The sequence below is a fragment of the Ornithodoros turicata genome, chromosome 5, assembly GCF_037126465.1.
Source record: "Ornithodoros turicata isolate Travis chromosome 5, ASM3712646v1, whole genome shotgun sequence".
Classification (NCBI taxonomy): Eukaryota; Metazoa; Arthropoda; class Arachnida; order Ixodida; family Argasidae; genus Ornithodoros; species Ornithodoros turicata.
Genome location: NC_088205.1, coordinates 13,722,365 through 13,738,138, shown reverse-complemented (window position 1 = coordinate 13,738,138; position 15,774 = coordinate 13,722,365). Strand labels below are relative to the sequence as shown.

Sequence of the window (15,774 nt, the reverse complement as noted above, 5' to 3'; positions counted from 1 at the left end):
AATGCACAAATGTCGTCTTTTCTAGTGAGATATTCCCTGTTCACCAGACACAAATGTGGAAAAGTTAAAGGGGCACAATGATGGTAGAGTCTAGCATTGCTTTTTGCCGCTTCACATATATTCACTGTTATTCGTGTGCACATGTAGGACTGGGAAGGTAAAGCATGCGCATAAAAAATAATTTGGTATGCAGCCACACATATGGTTCAGAAGATTAGATAGATTGTCCAAGCATATATAATTGTGCTTCATGTGCAATGGGTATGCTAACGCATTGCTTCCATGAAGCCTTTTAATTTATTTTTATTCCTTTTATAAATTTTATTTTTATTTTATATAAATTTTATATTACTTATTATATACTCCTTTTTTTAATAATAATATACTTATTTTTTTAAATAAATTTTATAAATTCAAAACTCAAGTTGCACGGCCCCTGTAAGACAGCCCTTTGCGAATGGTTTGGTAACGTGTCTCTAACAGTAAAGGTAAGAGGCAGTCGAGAATGCTGCAGACAGTGTTGCAACTTACATGTTACGTCCCACATGATAAATATTAAATACAAAGGGATTCGTGCAGTAATTCCCGAGTACGGAATTAATTCCGAGGCTGGCCAGTGATGTCACCCAGGACGACAAGTCACATAATTGCCTCTAACACTTTTACACCACATGGGCTGAGTTGTGAATTGAAACAGCACTCTACAGAAGGATAAGGTGCACCCACTAATTTGATTTCTAGGATCTATGCTATGTCCTAACTCTTCAAACCCCACATTTCTAAAAACACCATTTCTAAGTGGCAATATGTGCTCTCGTACTCCTTTTGCGTCTGCATAGTGTGCAACCACATGGCTTCTGGAGCTTTCGTGTACATGTTTTTGTGCTACGGTGCTCATTACAAACAATATCCAGATGTTAGACATGAAATGCAGTAGTTTGTAGCGTGCCACACAGCGCAGCGTGACATGGGTGTGTGTGATTCAAAGAAAGCTTCTGGAAAATGCACAGAATCCCACAACAAGTTTAAAATGTGACTTGTATTTCGTTTTACGTCGCTCGTCGTTCCGTACCATCGTCGACGGTGTTGCACATTGATAAATCGTACGTAAAACTTGTCTCATAGCAGTATGCGGTTTCTCAAATACATAGCACTATTTTTTCCTGCAAGAATAAAACGCTGTCGGTATTTCTTGCTAAAACGGCTGTCGAAACGTCAGTCTCCAGAATGGGCAAGTGCTGTAAAGGGGCTAACGCAGACATGACTTGATACAAATTGTACGTGCTCACAAAACACAAACGACGAATTCCAGTCACAACATCGCACAGAGGTTGGTTCACGAATGAGTTCGCAGCTGCTGCACTGTTTACTTATCGCGGAACCAGTGGAACCCGTCTGTACGCCATCTTCAAGCACAGATACGTGAAGCTACGAAAAGCCGTAGCTGGAATCCACTGACAAGTACGAAGACGCGTACACGTCACAATGCCCGTTCGGGTGCATCTACGTCATAAAAATGGCGGCGCCCATGTGCGTTTCGGAATGAATTATCTATTTTTTTTTTTTTTTTTACATGGGACTGTACCCAACTGAGAGAATGAAGGTGCATTTTGGGGAGAGCTGGATGTGGGCTTTCAGAATATCACAACCGTTTCGACTATTTGGGATATCGGGATAGCTGACCTTTAAGTGCATGCGATCACTCGTTCAAGTGTCGTGTGGTCCATGTGTTTTCCTAGGGTAATTCCCGTTCTCATCCTCTCTTCTACACTTCCTTTCGTCCTACCTCTTTTATTTCTCTTTCATTTAGTCTTATTTAATTCTCATTGGCTTATCGTGTGTAGGAGTACTGCGGAAGCCAGTCTGACCCTGTCGCGGCCCTCAGATCTCCATTTTCTTTTCTTGTTCCTATCAACATCATCAGCAGCAGCAACGGGCGAACCTTCAAGTTTGCGTAAGAATCGGTGGGGATGATGTTCAATAAGAAAAAGAATGAGGTCTGCCTGCCCAGTTCAGCCGGCAAGTTTCATACCAGTAAAAAAAAAAGAAAAGGAAGAGCGGCGCGATGCGATCACTCGTTCAAGTGTCGTGTGGTCCATGTGTTTTCCTAGGGTAATTCCCGTTCTCCTCCTCTGTTTCGTCCTACCTCTTTTATTTCTCTTTCATTTAGTCTTATTTAATTCTCATTGGCTTATCGTGTGTAGGAGTACTCCGGAAGCCAGTCTGACCCTGTCGCGGCCCTCACATCTCCATTTTCTTTTCTTGTTCCTATCAACATCAGCAGCAGCAGCAACGGGCGAACCTTCAAGTTTGCGTAAGAATCGGTGAGGATGATGTTCAATAAGAAAAAGAATGAGGTCTGCCTGCCCAGTTCAGCCGGCAAGTTTTATACCAGTAAAAAAAAAAAAAGAAAAGGAAGAGCGGCGCGATGCGATCACTCGTTCAAGTGTCGTGTGATCCATGTGTTTTCCTAGGGTAATTCCCGTTCTCCTCCTCTGTTTCGTCCTACCTCTTTTATTTCTCTTTCATTTAGTCTTATTTAATTCTCATTGGCTTATCGTGTGTAGGAGTACTCCGGAAGCCAGTCTGACCCTGTCGCGGCCCTCACATCTCCATTTTCTTTTCTTGTTCCTATCAACATCAGCAGCAGCAGCAACGGGCGAACCTTCAAGTTTGCGTAAGAATCGGTGGGGATGATGTTCAATAAGAAAAAGAATGAGGTCTGCCTGCCCAGTTCAGCCGGCAAGTTTCATAGCAGTAAAAAAAAAAAAGAAAAGGAAGAGCGGCGCGATGCGATCACTCGTTCAAGTGTCGTGTGGTCCATGTGTTTTCCTAGGGTAATTCCCGTTCTCCTCCTCTCTTTCGTCCTACCTCTTTTATTTCTCTTTCATTTAGTCTTATTTAATTCTCATTGGCTTATCGTGTGTAGGAGTACTCCGGAAGCCAGTCTGACCCTGTCGCGGCCCTCACATCTCCATTTTCTTTTCTTGTTCCTATCAACAGCAGCAGCAGCAGCAACGGGCGAACCTTCAAGTTTGCGTAAGAATCGGTGGGGATGATGTTCAATAAGAAAAAGAATGAGGTCTGCCTGCCCAGTTCAGCCGGCAAGTTTCATAGCAGTAAAAAAAAAGAAAAGGAAGAGCGGCGCGATGCGATCACTCGTTCAAGTGTCGTGTGGTCCATGTGTTTTCCTAGGGTAATTCCCGTTCTCCTCTCTTTCGTCCTACCTCTTTTATTTCTCTTTCATTTAGTCTTATTTAATTCTCATTAGCTTATCGTGTGTAGGAGTACTGCGGAAGCCAGTCTGACCCTGTCGCGGCCCTCATATCTCCATTTTCTTTTCTTGTTCCTATCAACATCAGCAGCAGCAGCAGCAACGGGCGAACCTTCAAGTTTGCGTAAGAATCGGTTGGGATGATGTTCAATAAGGAAAAGAATGAGGTCTGCCTGCCCAGTTCAGCCGGCAAGTTTCATACCAGTAAAAAAAAAAAAAAGAAAAGAAGAAGAGCGGCGCGCTCTTCTTTCTTTTCTTTCGTTTTCTTGGAATACCGGAACAACTGAGACATAGTGAGTTTTAGTATATCGCGCGCTATCGCCTTTGCGTACGGAAGGGATAGCGTTGATAGTTACGCGAACGCCCAAAACGGAAAGAGAGCTTCGCGTAGTGCGCAGAACCACTAACGCTGTCGCTTCCGTACACAAAGGCGATAGCGTGCGATATATTAAAGCTCTCTAATCTTTGACATGTACCATCAGGGGGTGAACGAACGGAAAGCTGAGATATGCGAAATACACTGTGTGTATTCTCGCCAAGTACAGAATCTTCCTGGAGCCCTACACTCTTAGAAATGGACTTCACCACATAGCACGCTCCTAGCCAACCATCACCCCGAATGACAACGTTCTCGCCCTAGATTTGTTGAAAACGGGAGGAGGAGCCTATTTTGTGCCATTATGCACGGCACAAAATAGGCTCCTCCTCCCGTTTTCAACAAATCAGGGGCGAGAACATTGTCATTCGGGGTGATGGTTGACTAGGAGCGTGCTATGTGGTGAAGTTCATTTTTAAGAGTGTACTGAGGCCGTGAAAAAGAGAAAGGAGGTTTCTGCATCGGTCCTCATATCAAAGACTGGTATTTGCTATACTGCAGTCGTTGGTACCCCGGCCATGGTTACAACAACGACGGGCGCGTTGAAAGCAATACTGTGGGTGGCCTACTAACCATGTTTCAACTTGTTGCGAACCGTAAACCATTTTTGCATACTATATACCACACGTTTACGTACAACTTATTTATATAGAGGACGAATGAACAGCACGCTTTGATTCATGAGACTTTTATGTTTGCTTCAGCAGTCAATCGAGAGAGGAGCACGACACTGCATTCATTTGCTTTTCTGTGCCAGAGATTTACATATGAAAACTGTTCCCTAGAAACGACGTTTTTTTATGCAACACCGTGGGACTCTGTAGGGTTGATTTCTGCTACAGAGCCAATATTTATGCGGAGGATAATACAAAGGCTTGTTCCATTCGAACAAAGTGTTCTGCGCACGAGATATTTTCGGCGAAGCTTGATAGAATGTACATAGCTTCGTTCTTATACACAGGAATAGTCTGCGATTGCCTCACCGTCTAATATTTGTCGCACCAGCCGTCGTCTATATGAGGAAACTATTCAGGTTTCGCGCGCTGCTTTAATTTTCGTTCAACGTCACCATGCCGCTCAAATGCAAAACGCCCACGAGTTTGGCGGCAGTTGGGGCAGTTGTATGTTGTATGCTCTGAAAATAACTCGTAAGGTCTGGGAATTTCTTAACTCAGCACGGTGATCACAGAGCGATGTCCATGCCACCGCGATTCTCCGGAAAGTCTCGCAAGAGGGCGCACCGCCCTCTCCCTCACTGCCCACGACAACAGCAACAACAATAGGTGATGACGATGAGATGGGGTGTTTCACCGCGGTCGTGCGGTACCCTACCCCATTGCACGTGGAACATTATGTGAAGATGATGAAGGAAGGATGAAAATACAAGAAAGAACTAAAGCGTCTGGAGCAATCCAGTGGACGACAGGAAGTCCATGAAGAGGTGAAGAACCCGACGATGGAGCACAGGATCTTCATAGGGGCCAATGAGTGCAGCTAAATTGAGCTGCCTCTTGCTGATACGGGCAAGCTCATCACAAGTATACGCCTTTGCTGGCAGTAGAGTGTACGTTCCATAAGAATGTGCTGGGTAGTCGCCACAACACCGCAGGTGGAACAGAGGCTTGTGTCACAGCATCTGGTCATCCACTTGAATTGTGGGGTGAAAGCCACATTGAGACGGGGTCCACGCAGGAGGGAGGTAAAATGGCGTAATAAACGAGCAGGGAAAGAAAACGACAAATTTGGGTCTGCCCAGAGATTGAGCCGTGACGTCCCGGCGCCATTGCTGCAGAGCCAATGATTGAAACCACGCAGTTAGTAGGGTCCTTCTGTCACCCCCCGACAGCACAATAGGCACGGCTGTCGGGGACTCATGGGCAGCCGCACTACCCACGAAGATATTACGTACGTTATCGTAGGAGACGAAACGAGCTCCCCCTCTTAGGAATGTGCGAGGTGTACCCGAGTAACCGTGTATGTAGCCCTCTGTGCTACTCTCGAGGAAAATTCCCCGTTTGGCGTCGCGGTCTGTCTATCGAGCGTTGTGAAAACACACTGTTGTTGTATTATTACAGACATGGTGTTGCACAGAAAACAACTAAAGTTTTGCGTTTTCATTAGTTGGACAGTGTTTGCATTAAACACATGCGGATGAAGACGATTTCTCAGTATCTTTGAGCTCTCATAGCTTTGTGGAACAGCTTCAGTCAAAGCGAAATCGAAGTTTCTACTTTTCTTACTTGAAACCTTACACTGATCTCTGTACGTAAACCAGAACCTCACGTAGCAAGACCAAACACACCAAAGTTATAACAGTGATACGCGCTTGCAAGCGGCTTTTAACCGTAACCAACAAAACCAAATCCTTCAGTTCCGCACTTTCTACCAACACTTTGCAAGAGCTATGCGTTCGCGCACATTTGCAGGGTGATGTAAAGCAAAAGATTGGTGTTTACGGCAACAAATGCCCGTCTGTTCTCCTGGGCAAGCGTTCCTTTCCACAGGCAGGCAACACCTGGGCGACGTGTACCTTCTTCGTGTAGGCTAAGCGGGTCATTAAGAGGTGCCGGAAATTGCTGCCACTTTGAGCCGTGCAGAAAACGCTCGTTATGCAAGGCCGCAAACGAGCTAATTCCATCATGCTCTTAACGTCAGCCCGTTGATGTGAAGTTCCAGGAAGCAGTCCCGACAGCATTTTATATTCAGGACTTTCTTAGGTTTGTGTACGCCGTGAGACATTTGAATAAGTAAGCCGATCTTAGTAGTCCACACTGACGCATTATGAAACTGCGCGAAGGAGAAAACCGCTCTCACCTTAACAGCCTCTTGCGTGGTCAAAGATGACGGCTTCTCACTCTTGGGACTACGGATGACCTAATGAGAGAATAACAGCACAGTTAGTTCGCTTTCTATCCACGTGTTTCTTGGAATTCGCAGCATTGCCAAGGAAGATGCCGCAGGTTATTTGCTGGCGCGACAATCGCCTGGCTGGATATAGCTCTAAATACGTATTGGACTTATTTGCAATGTCTGCATTAGTCGTTAAACAACTCAGCCGCGCAACATAGACAGGACTGCGTCTACGTGCATTCCTTTTATTTATCCCCGTAACCAGGTGGGGACGCTCAAAAAGCCCCCCCCCCCCCCTGTGTGTTGGGTGGGGGTTGATAATTCAACTGGTTTGGCGCCGCTTTCCTACTCGGGTTGCGTATCCTGTGTGTCTATTTTTTCTTCAATTGCTGAAAGTAAGCGCTTGTTCGTCGCCTCTACTCTGTGGAGCCTCTCTCGTGTGGACTCCCGAGCCTTCGACATCGCGAAACTGTTAGGCGCCCCGTCGTCCGACAAGGCGCTAAGGGCACCTGAAGACTTTCCGCATACAACCGGTCTTACGGACCGGTATCTATATAACTTCTTATCTATATAACTTCTTCTATAACTCGCTGAATGTGTGCTGTGTGTGTCCAATGCGATTCCGACATTTTACTCTCATTTGGTCGAAACTTTTGAACTACATGTTGAACTCCATTATCATCGCTGTTCTTCTCTGGGCATCATCTCTTCGGTTTTTCATCATCTTATCATCTGTTTGTACTCTCTGTGTGTAAGTGTACTAGGGTAGCCAGTTCGACTTCGTCAAAGCTCACATACACATTTTTTTCTCTATCACATCCATAGCTGGGCGAACTCACTCATGAGGGCCCTCATGAGTGCCCCTCACCCTCACCTCACGCCTTTGAGGTGAGGGTGAGTGAGGGCAAGCCCGCGATCAGGCCATCCGTGAGTGCACTCATGAGGTTCTTACCCTCATGAGGTCTCCTGTGAGTGCACTCATGAGGTCTTACCCTCACGAAGTCTCCTGTGAGTGCACTCATGAGGTTTTGCCCGTCATGAGACCTTCTGTGAGTGCACTGATGAGGTCTGAGGGGCGCCAGGTCTGTGTGAGTGAAGTCACTGGTGAGGCCTGAGGGTGTGTGGTCAGTATGAGTGCATTCAGAAATGAGGTCAAATGACGCTTACGGGACGTGGGCAAATTATGAAGGCACTAGTGATATGGTTCCAGCGATCCAGCTACCGGCAGGGTGCACTTTAAAGGGCTGGTGTTCCTGTTTTTAGCAATTTCGTCTACATAGCGCTAGGAACACAGCCATGCGTCCTGAGCTGACGGATTAGTTGGTGATGGTTCGAGTGACCCAACTACACGCAGTGTGCACTTTAAAGGTCTGGTGTGCCCGTTTTTAGCAATTTCATCTACGTCGCACTGGAAACACAGCCAAGCGTCCTGAGCTGACTGATTACTTGGTGATATGGTTCCATCGACCCATCTACCGGCAGGGTGCACTTTAAAGGGCTGGTGTGCCGGCTTTTAGCGATTTCGTCTACGTCGCGCTGGGAACACAGCCACGTGTCCTGAGCTGACTCATTACTTGGTGATATGATTCCAGCGACCAAACTACAGGCATCGTGCACTTTACAGGGCTCGTGTGCACGTTTTTAGCAATTTCGTCTATGTCGCGCTGGGAACACAGCCATGCGTCCTGAGCTGACGGATTAGTTGGTGATATGGTTCGAGTGACCCAACTACCGGCAGGGTGCACTTTAAATGGCTGGTGTGCCGGTTTTTAGCAATTTCGTCTACGTCGCGCTGGGAACAGAGCAAAGCCTCTTGAGCTGACTGATTACTTGGTGATATGGTTCCAGCGACCCAACTACCGGCAAGGTGCACTTTAAAGGGCTCGTGTGCACGTTTTTAGCAATTTCGTCTATGTCGCGCTGGGAACACAGCAAAGCGTCCTGATCTGTCTGATGACTTGGTTATATGGGCCCAGTGACCCAACTACAGGCAGGGTGCACTTTAAAGGGCTGGTGTGCACGTTTTCACCAATTTCGTCTACGTCGCGCTGGGAACACAGCAAAGCCTCCTGAGCTGACTGCCAAGTGTCCTGGGCTTTGCTGTGTTCCCAGCGCGACATTGACGAAATTGCTAAAAACGGGCACACCAAGCCCTTTAAAGTGCACCCTGCCAGCAGTTGGGTCGATGGAACCATATCACGAAGTGATCAGTCAGCTCCGGAGGGTTTCCTGTGTTCCCAGCTCGACGTAGACGAAATTGATAACGACGGGCACACCAGCCCTTTAAAGTGCACACAGCCGGTAGTTGGGTCGCTGGAACCATATCACCAAGTAATCAGTCAGCTCAGGATATTTGCTGTGTTCCCAGCGAGACGTAGACGAAATTGCTAAAAACCGGCACACCAGCCCTTTAAAGTGCACCCTGCCGGTAGTTGGGTCACTCGAACCATATCACCAAGTAATCAGTCAGCTCAGGACGCTTTGCTGTGTTCACAGCGCGACGTAGACGAAATTGCTAAATACGTGCACACCAGCCCTTCAAAGTGCACACAGCCGGTTGTTGTGGCGCTGGAACCATATCATCAAGGCCTCCATAATTTAATTTGCGCACGTCTGGTATGCGTCATTTGACCTCATTTCTGAATGCCCTCATACTGACCTCACACACCTCAGGCCTCACCAGTGACTTCACTCAGAGACCTGGCGCCCCTCAGACCTCATGAGTGCACTCACAGGAAACCTTATGAGGGTAAGACCCTCATGGGTGAGGTCTTTCTTTTGTGAGTGCCGTGAGGGTGAGGGCGAGTGAGGGCCTGTGCTCTTGAGGGCGGTGAAGGTGAGGGCGAGTGAGGGTAAGTGCCTGTGAGGGCGGTGAGGGTGAGGGCGAGTGAGGGTGAGGGCGAGTGAGGGCATGTGCCAGTGAGCGCCGTGAGGGTGAAGGCGAGGGAGGTTTCACCAAAATGCCCACCTATGATAACATCACATCACATCACATCTGCTCTATCGTCCGTGTCGGTTTTTGCGCTTCCACTGTTCTACATTCCACTGTCGTACGAGCACGCGATCAGGCCATCCGTGAGTGCACTCATGAGGTTCTTACCCTCATGAGGTCTCCTGTGAGTGCACTCATGAGGTCTTACCCTCACGAAGTCTCCTGTGAGTGCACTCATGAGGTTTTGCCCGTCATGAGACCTTCTGTGAGTGCACTGATGAGGTCTGAGGGGCGCCAGGTCTGTGTGAGTGAAGTCACTGGTGAGGCCTGAGGGTGTGTGGTCAGTATGAGTGCATTCAGAAATGAGGTCAAATGACGCTTACGGGACGTGGGCAAATTATGAAGGCACTAGTGATATGGTTCCAGCGATCCAGCTACCGGCAGGGTGCACTTTAAAGGGCTGGTGTTCCTGTTTTTAGCAATTTCGTCTACATAGCGCTAGGAACACAGCCATGCGTCCTGAGCTGACGGATTAGTTGGTGATGGTTCGAGTGACCCAACTACACGCAGTGTGCACTTTAAAGGTCTGGTGTGCCCGTTTTTAGCAATTTCATCTACGTCGCACTGGAAACACAGCCAAGCGTCCTGAGCTGACTGATTACTTGGTGATATGGTTCCATCGACCCATCTACCGGCAGGGTGCACTTTAAAGGGCTGGTGTGCCGGCTTTTAGCGATTTCGTCTACGTCGCGCTGGGAACACAGCCACGTGTCCTGAGCTGACTCATTACTTGGTGATATGATTCCAGCGACCAAACTACAGGCATCGTGCACTTTACAGGGCTCGTGTGCACGTTTTTAGCAATTTCGTCTATGTCGCGCTGGGAACACAGCCATGCGTCCTGAGCTGACGGATTAGTTGGTGATATGGTTCGAGTGACCCAACTACCGGCAGGGTGCACTTTAAATGGCTGGTGTGCCGGTTTTTAGCAATTTCGTCTACGTCGCGCTGGGAACAGAGCAAAGCCTCTTGAGCTGACTGATTACTTGGTGATATGGTTCCAGCGACCCAACTACCGGCAAGGTGCACTTTAAAGGGCTCGTGTGCACGTTTTTAGCAATTTCGTCTATGTCGCGCTGGGAACACAGCAAAGCGTCCTGATCTGTCTGATGACTTGGTTATATGGGCCCAGTGACCCAACTACAGGCAGGGTGCACTTTAAAGGGCTGGTGTGCACGTTTTCACCAATTTCGTCTACGTCGCGCTGGGAACACAGCAAAGCCTCCTGAGCTGACTGCCAAGTGTCCTGGGCTTTGCTGTGTTCCCAGCGCGACATTGACGAAATTGCTAAAAACGGGCACACCAAGCCCTTTAAAGTGCACCCTGCCAGCAGTTGGGTCGATGGAACCATATCACGAAGTGATCAGTCAGCTCCGGAGGGTTTCCTGTGTTCCCAGCTCGACGTAGACGAACTTGATAACGACGGGCACACCAGCCCTTTAAAGTGCACACAGCCGGTAGTTGGGTCGCTGGAACCATATCACCAAGTAATCAGTCAGCTCAGGATATTTGCTGTGTTCCCAGCGAGACGTAGACGAAATTGCTAAAAACCGGCACACCAGCCCTTTAAAGTGCACCCTGCCGGTAGTTGGGTCACTCGAACCATATCACCAAGTAATCAGTCAGCTCAGGACGCTTTGCTGTGTTCACAGCGCGACGTAGACGAAATTGCTAAATACGTGCACACCAGCCCTTCAAAGTGCACACAGCCGGTTGTTGTGGCGCTGGAACCATATCATCAAGGCCTCCATAATTTAATTTGCGCACGTCTGGTATGCGTCATTTGACCTCATTTCTGAATGCCCTCATACTGACCTCACACACCTCAGGCCTCACCAGTGACTTCACTCAGAGACCTGGCGCCCCTCAGACCTCATGAGTGCACTCACAGGAAACCTTATGAGGGTAAGACCCTCATGGGTGAGGTCTTTCTTTTGTGAGTGCCGTGAGGGTGAGGGCGAGTGAGGGCCTGTGCTCTTGAGGGCGGTGAAGGTGAGGGCGAGTGAGGGTAAGTGCCTGTGAGGGCGGTGAGGGTGAGGGCGAGTGAGGGTGAGGGCGAGTGAGGGCATGTGCCAGTGAGCGCCGTGAGGGTGAAGGCGAGGGAGGTTTCACCAAAATGCCCACCTATGATAACATCACATCACATCACATCTGCTCTATCGTCCGTGTCGGTTTTTGCGCTTCCACTGTTCTACATTCCACTGTCGTACAAGCACGCCCAAACATCAACGTTACTTTTCACCTAAGTCCACTGTCATGGCCCAAAGCGAGAACCATTTTGTATTCTCGGATTATAATACAGTTCCGGCTGCGGTACACGTGTGGGTGGTGGCGGCAGTGCTAAATGAGCTTGCTGTTGTCGGCCTCACAGAAGTGGGTAACGTTACGACTAACGCTCGGGGGGGGGGGGGGGGGGGGTGCATCATGTGCAGACTTCTAGGGGAACTGTGGCGACATATGTGCGGTAGCGTCTGAGGAGAACCTAGGAAAAACCCCAGACAGCACAGCCGGCACATGCTCGGTGGTTGGTTGGTATAAAAATGAAAAAAATATAGAGATGTAGGTCCAACTTCACATTGGGTCGTCTATTCCAGTACGTTTATGGCAGCGAGGTCTGGCTACCAAGGATTCTAAAACGATGTTTGTTCCACAAAAATCCTAAGGAAGGAGATCACAGAGTGTGAAACATGTCGATGTGCTGCTGGCAGGTCACCGAGTACCTTCTTGTGGTCAAGAGGGACGTTGTCGTGTCTGACCAAGGCATTAAGGAGAACTTCACGACTTGCTGCGAATCGCTCGCAGCTGAACAGTAATGGGCACGTACTAGTATTGCGCATGCATTAGGCTAAACTCACCAACCGAATCGTGTGGAGAAACGAAACGACTACTGACCGCCAAAGCAAGGGGTTTTAGGGTATGGAAAAATGTTTACGATAGTGTTTCACGGTATTCCTGTTCATAAATATAATCGCACATCTACATACAAGTATCTACATGTACATATACGCATCGAGCATCGTTCAAAGTAAGAATAGCATCATTAGGCTGCGTCTCAGTGTTCCCTACAGCGGCCGCCTCTTCTTTCAACCCGGGATGGTTGCCTCGCCCAATTGCAGCGAATGGGACGTCGTAGATGGCGCTAAACACCGCATTCACGACTGCACTCAGTGGCAACCGCATCATCTTGGAAACGTCACTAGCCTGTGGGTCACCAAGTGCACGCAGTTGCAATTTTTGAAATCACCTTATCTCTCCATACCTTCTGAAGTGTCGGTGCGTCTCGGCTACTGCCTTACATTGTGTGCCATGTTGCGTGTAGAGTGCACTGCACTCTTAGAAAAAAGGATGGAGTAGTTGAGGGGGAGGGTTGCAAAGCTATACCTGCTACCTCACTCTCAAAATAGAACTTCACCGCATAGAATGTTTCCGCCAACCATTGCCACGAATGACAGGGTTACCGCTTCTGATTCGATGAGCGAGGGGGGCGTACGCCTCTTTGTAACAACCTGCATATATGATAATTGCTTTTACTACCCTTTTACACCCATTAGCGGACGCTATGTTGACCTAGTTGGTAACTATGGAAGTTACCACCTCTTCGCACCTTTTTTCCTTAGAGTGTGAGTGCTATATCTGTATTTGGTCTATATGGACATTTCAAGTATATGGTCTCATTAATTGAACTCGCTCATTCGATGACACCAATTCGCTTTTCCTGTGTCTCTTGGATGTGTATAATTCGCTTTGCTTTTTCCGTTGGCCATTGTTCTTAAACTTTCTCTCCTAACAACGTGTTTTGCCCCCGACTCACATGTCCATGTTCTTTTTGTTTCTTTCTTTTTTTTTTTCAATCAGCCAATAACAGGACACCTGTGGCATAGTCATGACTCGCCTCTCCGTTTTTTTTTTTTTCTTCTATCCGACGCCATCTTCATTATCATATCATCCGTGGCATAGTGGTTAGGATGACCGCTGTCCACCCCGAGAATGGGAGGTGACGCGTGTTCGAATCCCCGCACTGGCTGTGCCGTGTGTGGTTTTCTAGCAGACTTTCCAGAAGGCTGTCGGCGCAGTTCTCCCTGAAGTCGGCCCAGGACGCATACTAACCCTCTATGCCCCCACTCCTTCCTGCCGTCGTTCCTCTATCTGTCCAAGTCTGTACGCCGCTCAAAGCCACAGTTGCCTCGCGGCCCTAACACGAGATTAAGAGGAAGAAGAAAAAGAAAAACAGCAGGAACTTGAGTGAACGGAGGAAGATAATTTCAGATGCTACCTTGTATCCGACTGGAAAGGGGATACACGGTCATTGACTATAAGTGAAACAAATCGGTTGGCGCACCGGCGGACCATTAATTTCGCCTCAAATGCATCACACTGGATTTGAGAACATCTTCCTTCATCGAAGCGTGTTCGCAGAGCACGTCCCATGTACTGAAGCATACGCTAATGCTGCATCACGTTACACCACTCCTGGATCTGACATCCCAACATGCTGCTACTCCTCAACCAACACAGTGCGACATCTTTTTAGGAATCAAACCACCAATGTATTGGGTTTCTGTGGAATGAATTCTTGTAATGTCACAATTGCGCCGACGGGAAATGTTCCTGACGGCATGTCTGGCACACGATCAACTTGGCAACCCGAAAAGACGCAGGACCAAGTACACAAAGCCGCCATTATCTTTGTCAACCATAAGCATCGGCTTACACACGGCTACGCCGCCTTCCATTAGGAAGTCCTACAAGCCGAGGGATTCCCATTTTGTATAACGACGTGCCCCGCTGTTATGGAAGCTAAAATCAGCCGCCTCTACGCACAATGGCAGAAAGCCTATGGAAACATTTCAAACGTGGCCTCGAGTGACAACTGAAAGCTGACATTCGAAGGCAAATTCCGTCTAGAAAAGCCGGTAGAAAAAGATAGCCGGTTGTGGGGGATAACTTGAGATTGCAAAACTTGGAAACTAACTTCGAAGCCTTTAAAATATAGCGCCACGGGCTTGGAAAGTGTTGCAATAATCAGCGGCCATTAGAAAACTGTCGAAAACTGTCGCGATATTTCTGATAGTTACTGTGGTCCTCTGAAAATGTTCAGTCTGCGGAATGTGTTCAGGGTGCCCACGTATATATGCAGGGTGTCTTTCTTTTGGGCTGTACAGATTTTTCGTAAAAAAAACTATAAGGGCTATAGACATGCTGTTTTCACTTCTATCATCTCTGGGCCGGCGGACGTTCTTGGCCATATGTTGCTCGACCATCGAATGAATAATGACCTAAAAATCGTTAATTATCTTTTTAATTATAAAAGCTACGAAGTCGTCCCTATGAGAACATCTGTTCCTTTCGGTGAGCTGATATCGTAGCCGTTTTCAGAACAAAAATCCGTTCGGTATATAGTCCGCAAAAAATTCGTGAAGGAACACCATCTTTTTCTTTATTTTGTTCATTGCGCATATTCGGAGACCCGCCTTTCCTTTGCCCCCAATGTGAGATGGTGAAGGAGCACACTGTCGCCTCTTGAGTCCCGGAAAAAGGCTAACAGAAAATGCAACACAAGATAAGGGCAGTTCCGATAGCGTCACCCGATACATGTGTTTTTGTTTTGTTTCCACGTACATGTGTTTTTGTTTCCGACTGAGAGCACGTGGGTTGAGAAATGATGAAGCTTAGAGCCAGAAGGATTCTGTGAAGCTCAACTGCTGAAGCCGAGGCGGTGTGTGACAGCCGTGCTGATCTTTCGACACCTGTCTCAGGAACCACGAACGCACATGACGAGCGTTGTAGATGCATCGATGAAGAGATGTATTCTACCCGACGACCTCTCCACTAGGTCTCGGGTCATTGATGTCTCCATGCAGACCCTGGATATTGACCCTCACTTCAGGTGGTCAGGGCCCATGTTGGAACAGCTGGGTATTATACGCGCTACTTGTGCTTAGGGAGAATTAACCGTTATGCCTGCACAGCATGAGTGAACGCAGAGCTGGAGCGTCGCAATAAGGCTCGAAGCAGAGGACGGCGATGATGACGAATTGCTAGTCGAGAGAAGTGGCGTAGCGATTCTTGCATCCTGAGAACAGGTACAGGTTTTGTTCGTGCCTCTGCCACGGCTACCATGTTGGAAGTTGCTCGACGAACGCCAATACATAGCTCACTAATCTCTGCAGGAATGGTTTGTAGGGCTTGCTCTGTCGTGAGAGGCAGGTTGTGAAGCATCGGTATGTGGTACGCTAACAGCATACTTGGAATGAACAGCTGATTAAAAAACAGGTGTAGTTC

At 48.0% G+C, this 15,774-nt stretch overlaps 1 long non-coding RNA gene across 1 annotated transcript in view; it reads right to left on the bottom strand.

Moving 5' to 3' along the window:
- Positions 1-6,496, bottom strand: part of LOC135395324 (uncharacterized) — an 89,341-nt gene extending 82,845 nt beyond the window's left edge. Inside the window, exon 1 of the long non-coding RNA XR_010423024.1 lies at positions 6,465-6,496. This is a non-coding gene — a long non-coding RNA (uncharacterized LOC135395324). The remainder of the gene's footprint in view (positions 1-6,464) is intronic.
- Positions 6,497-15,774: the final 9,278 nt, after the last annotated feature.